Raw genomic sequence first — 6,461 nt, forward strand, 5'->3', positions numbered from 1 at the left:
ATTTCTAAAATCATATAAACAAAATGTCGCAAAAAGAACAACAAAAAATGAATTTTAACTGAATGATAACCATATATATACATTTCTCAAAATTAGGGTTTCGTTAACTTTCTTTCAGAAACAATAAATAATAGGTACCATTATACCATTATTCATTTTTCACATCTATAGAATGACTTATTCTTCATTAACCCAAGAAAAGAATTTAGTATTGTTCGAAAATTGTAAAATCTCTCAAAAAATGACTTACACATTTTAAGTCGAACACAATCTTCAGTTCAGAAAGAGAAGAAAGTTACGACCAGAGATGAGGAGGAAGATAAAATAATGGGAAAGAATATGTATTTTGATTGTTGAATTTTCAGATTTTCTTAAGGAAGAAGAAAAAGAAGAGAAGAGAAAACATTGGGAGAAGAACAAGAGAAAATCCTATTTTCATTTACTTTTTTTAAAAAAAATGATTTGAATAGAATTATTAAAGTCAAAAAATGAAGTATTTTTTTTTTGTATTTTTATAAAAGATCACAAAGTTTTTAAAATGTGAATTTGGTCCAAAATTTACTTAATTACATTTTTAATGAGATTTCATTTAATTTTCTAGAGACTTCAATCATGACGGATTTCTCTTTTCTTTATGATAGCGACAAGGAAGAAGCTGTAGAAGAGCTTCTATCACAAGCAATGGATCAATCTGTTCTTGAGCAAGTTGCTCCCACTAATTGTTTAATGATTTTGTATCCCTCAATCAGCTTGAAACTCGTTTTCGCAAACTCAAAATCCCTTCCTACTAGTCCGACAACTCAAAAACCTCTACTGTCCCAAGAAATTCCAGGAGTTTCGGTTCCTCAGAGTTCCTAAACACCTCTAAAATGATGAAAATGAGACGATTGAAGGAAGCCCAGGTGAGGAGAAAGGTTCTGAGGTGTATTTGGAAGATGGGTTTGTTGAAATACAGTGGAAATCAAAGGTTACTTCGATTGAATATGATGCNTTGGTATGAACCATATCGGACATAAGAGTTGTAAGAGTACCTGAGGAAATTGCAGTTGCAACATTAGCCATGGAATCTACTTTCTTGACTTTTCCTTTGCTCTGATACCATGTTGAGAATCTCCATTAATGGAAGTGAAGAAGCTTTAGAGAGTATTTGGGAGAATGAAAAATTATATCTTCATTCAATCTGTATGTTAATATATATACATAAAGTGATGAGAAAAAAATAACTAACTAAGATTCTTTTATCTAACTAACTTGTAACTAATTTTGTAACTAACTTTTGTAACTAACTACAAACAACTAACTAATTTATTTACACTACTTATTTACATGATCTCAACACTCCCCCTCAAGCTGAGAATTGAAAAATATATTTTTCATTCCAAGCTTGTCAATTAGCAATTCATGTTGAGGCTTGCACAGTCCTTTAGTGAGTATGTCTGCTTGCTGCTCCTTAGTTCCTATGTGTTGAGTTTGAATGAGTCCATCCATGATCTTTTCCCTTACAAAATGACAGTCTATATCAAAGTGTTTTGTTTGTTCATGAAAGATATGATGTTCTGCTATTTGAATAGCAGCTTTACTATCACAAGACAGTTGAATAGGCATCTTAACTTCTACTCCCAATTCATTGAACAACCCTTTCAGCCAAATTATCTCAGCCTACTGTGGTAGCCATACTTCTGAACTCTGCTTCTGCAGAACTTCTTGAAACTGTATTTTGTTTCTTTGCTTTCCAAGACACTAAAGCACTTCCCAGCTTGACTATGTAGCCAGTCACTGATTTCCAGGATTCTATACATGCTCCCCAGTCTGAGTCACAGTAAGCTACAAGCTCAGACATGTTGTTGCTTGGCATGAACAAACCAAGGCCTATTGTACCTTTTATGTATCTCACCACTCTAAGTGCTGCTTCCATATGAGAGTTTTTTTGGTGAGTGCATATATTGACTAAGTACTTGAACCACAAAGGCAACATCGGGCCTAGTCATAGTCAAGTACAATAGTTTACCTATCAATCTTTGATACTTTCCATAATCATCAAGAACTTTATCTTCTGCATTCATTCCTGTGCATTTATCAAACACAGTGGATGCCGACTTGTGATTGAACTCTAAGGGAGTAGATGCAGGTTTACACCCTGCAAGTCCAAGTTCAGATACAAGTCCAAGTGCATATTTTCTCTGATTCATAAGAATACCATCTGTATTTCTGGAAAACTCAATTCCAACAAAATATTTCAACTCTCCAAGATCCTTCATTTTGAATCTGTATTGTAAGTCTTTTCTAACTTGTTGTATCAAATTTAAGTTTCTCCCAGTGATCAAAAGATCATCTTCATATACAAGTATGACAAGAAGTTCTTTCTCTACTCTCTTGTAAATAATGAATAGTCATAATAAGATTGCAAGAACCCCATATCAATCAGTGCTTCAGTAAGTTTTAGGTTCCATTGTCTAGGGGCTTGCTTTAGTCCATATAGGGACTTATGAAGCTTGCAAACCATGTGTTTCTCCCCCTGGTTTGCAAAACCCTCAAGAATCTGCATGTAGACCTCTTCAGGAAGATCACCTTGTAGAAAGGCATTATGAACATCCATTTGAAATATATACCAACCACAAGAGACAACAAGAGCAATAACAGACCTGACAGTAACCATTTTTGCAACAGGGGAAAAAATTTTCAGTGAAGTCTAGACCTTCTTGTTGACTATATCCCTTAGCAACAAGCCTTGCTTTGTATCTCTCAACCTCCCCTGAAGCCTTGTATTTAATCTTAAACACCCATTTACAACCAATAGCAACTTTATCAGTGGGAAGAGAAACAATAGACCAAGTATCATTATTTTCAAGGGCAGTAATTTCATCCTGCATAGCAGCCACCCAAAGAGGATCTTAACAGGCTTCTGAGTATGTATGAGGTTCTGATGTAACAGAATAAGCAGCAAGAGAAGCTCTATAAGTAGGAGATAAAGCTGAATATGAAACATAGTTAGAAATAGGATATAGAGATGCATTCTTTGTTGTTGGAGTAACATAAGAATCTAAGCAAACAGGAGGTTTAGACTGCCTAGAGGATCTCCTAGGAGGAGCAACAGATGGAACAACTCTTGCAGAATCATTGGTTTCAGAAGAAACAACACCTCTAACAGATGGAAGAATCTGAGAAGAAGAGGTTGAACTAGGAGTAGTTAATTCAGAATCAAGATCAATAGGAAGATCAATAATAGGAAACAAAGACTCAAGATAAGATTTAAGATCTTTGAAAGGAAATATATCTTCTTTGAACACAGTGTCTCTACTTTCAAAGAAAATTTTAGAGCTGAAATCATATAAGATATACCCTTTCTGAGTAGAAGAATAACCCATATGAATAGCAGGAATAGCTCTAGGAGCAAACTTATCAAGTCTTTTGGGGTCAGTGGCATAACATGAAGAACCAAGAACTCTCACATGATTAAGAGAAGGAGCCTGACCATATAACACCTCATATGAAGATTTGTCTTTGTGTAATTTTGTAGGTAACCTATTAAGAATGTATACTGCTGCAGACACACACATACCCCAGAATCTAATAGGAATACATGCCTGAAATCTTAAGGATCTAGCAATGTCAAGAATAGATCTATGTTTCCTCTCAACTACACCATTTTGTTGAGGAGAATGAACACATGAACTTTGATGCAGAATCCCATGCTCTCTGAATAAAGCATCTACCTGGGAATTGAAAATTTTTGTTCCATTATCTGATCTTATACACTTGACAGTGGTGTCAAATTGTGTCTTGATCATACAGATAAAATCTCTCAGCAAGACAATAGTATCAGACTTAGTGTGCATTAAGAAAATCCAAGTATATTTGGATTTATCATCTACCAATGTTAAAAAATATCTTTTTCCATCATAGTTAGAAACTCGATAGGGCCCCCATACATCAACATGCACTTATCAAAACAAGCATTGGATAGAGATACACTAGTAGGAAATGGTAATCTTGTTTGCTTTGCAATAGGACAAACAGTACAATTGTAATCTTTCATAGGTACATTTTGGAAGCATTGTATTCTACTGAGAACTGTGAAAGGAGCATACCCCAGTCTCTTATGCCAAAGACTATGTAGTGAACAAACAGAAGTAAAACTGATAGGAGAACTGATACATGAGTTCTTAGTAATCTTGTCTTCCAAATATGTTTGTATTGAGAAGATATAATCCTTGATCTTCCTTACCAATCCCCAGGACCCTCCCACTGAAGAGATCCTGAAAGATACAGAAGTCAGGGAAAAATAGTACTGCACACTTTAATTGTTTAGTTAGTTGAGAGACAGATAACAGATTATACTGAAAATCTGGGATATAGAGAACATCCTTCACTAATTTATCCTTAAGAATTAGTGAAACTCCAACATGACTAATAGCCACCTGAGCACTAGTAGGCAAATTTACTTTCATATCATTTCTACTTCCAAGACCTGTACATTGTTTCATAAGATTTAGACTGTGAACCATATGATTTGAAGCACCTGTATCTATAATCCAGTTGGTATGAACCATATCGGACATAAGAGTTGTAAGAGTACCTGAGGAAATTGCAGTTGCAACATTAGCCATGGAATCTACTTTCTTGACTTTTCCTTTGCTCTGATACCATGTTGAGAATCTCCATTAATGGAAGTGAAGAAGCTTTAGAGAGTATTTGGGAGAATGAAAAATTATATCTTCATTCAATCTGTATGTTAATATATATACATAAAGTGATGAGAAAAAAATAACTAACTAAGATTCTTTTATCTAACTAACTTGTAACTAATTTTGTAACTAACTTTTATAACTAACTACAAACAACGAACTAATTTATTTACACCACTTATTTACATGATCTCAACAGATGCATTCTCTAAAACCACAAATGGGAAAAAATCTTCATCTGGGCCAATATCATCTCCATCGGATTCTTGAAATTTTTCGAAGGATTCTTTGTCTCTGCCAGCGAAAATGGGGTGATTTTGGTGTTCACATAAGACGGGGTTCAGTAAAAAGGGGAAAGAGAATAGGGGTGTGAGTATGGGTCTAAAATGGGAGAAGGATGATGAGTTTTTATCAGACTTTAGTATATTTTCGTTGAAAAATCAAGAGAAGTTGATGAAGAAAGCTATGGAGGAGCAAGAGAAGATTAATAGAGAGGTTGAGAAGATTTTTAAGTGCGCAAAGCAAGCATCTTCTAGGATGGATGTTTCTAACATTGAAGATGAACTAAGATATGATGACACTTTAAAATGAATTCGAGGAATCGTTTTATGCTGATATACTAGTTGGTAAGAAAAAGATTTCTTTCCATGCCCATTTATATAATGAATTCTCTGTTTGATCCTACGTTGCTCGACCGTACTGACTATAATATTGTGTAGGTTTACATATTTTGGTTTATCATATGCATGTGTTAGAGATATTTCATTCAAAGCAATCCAGGTGAAGTAAGTGGCCTTTGGAGGTCTTTTGATTTTCCATACATACTTCCAAGGCCACTTGTCAAGCATAACATCTTAAGAACATGATATTGTAGTTGTCCTTGACTGTGACCTGCCCATCTTTGAAACCCTCCACACGATTTTGTCTTGTTGTTGTATTTTAATTATTGTTGAATGCCTTGAATTTGACCCATTACAACAGAAAGGACGGGGGTCTCGCTGTAATTCTGTTTTTGCCTCTCCATAATAAAACTGCTCCCTCTCTTCCCCGTGGACGTAGCCAATTTATTGGTGAACCACGTAAATCTGTTGTCTTGTTTTTCGCGTTTATATTTTCTCGTATTATCTCGAATTCCGCATAACAAATTGGTATCAGAGCCTCTCGGTTAATCTGTGTTCTTGGAGAATTCGAGATGTCTGCTTTGAACGTGAAAATCGACAAATTCACAGGGAGGAACAGTTTCAGTTTATGGCAGATCAAGATGCGGGCTTTGTTGAAACAGCAAGGCTTCTGGGCGCCGTTGTCGAAAGACAAGAACGCCGTCGTTACTCCTGAGATGGCAATTCTGGAGGAAAAGGCGCACTCGACGATCATGTTGTGTCTCGCGTATGACGTCATCACAGAGGTCTCGGATGAAGAGACTGCTGCTGGTCTATGGTTGAAGCTGGAGAGTTTGTACATGACAAAATATCTAACCAACAAGCTGCTTCTGAAACAATGTCTATTCGGTTTACGAATGGCTGAAGGTACACAATTCAGGGAACATTTAGAGCAATTGAATACTTTGTTATTAGAATTGCGTAATATCGATGTGAAGATCGAGGATGAAGATGCTGCCCTGATTCTGTTAGTATCTCTCCCAATGTCGTTTGAGAATTTTGTTCAATCGTTCATTGTTGGGAAAGATACTATGTCGCTGGAAGAAGTCAGATCGGCCCTTCATAGCAGGGAATTACGGCATAAGGCTAACGGCACAAGTACGGACATACAGCCTTC

At 35.8% G+C, this 6,461-nt stretch overlaps 1 pseudogene; it reads left to right on the forward strand.

The window, feature by feature from the left end:
- The first annotated feature begins 612 nt into the window (after positions 1 to 612).
- On the forward strand, positions 613 to 5,456 carry LOC107020974 (annotated as a pseudogene).
- The last annotated feature ends 1,005 nt before the right edge of the window (positions 5,457 to 6,461 follow it).

Source organism: Solanum pennellii, chromosome 1, assembly GCF_001406875.1.
Source record: "Solanum pennellii chromosome 1, SPENNV200".
Taxonomy (NCBI): domain Eukaryota; kingdom Viridiplantae; phylum Streptophyta; class Magnoliopsida; order Solanales; family Solanaceae; genus Solanum; species Solanum pennellii.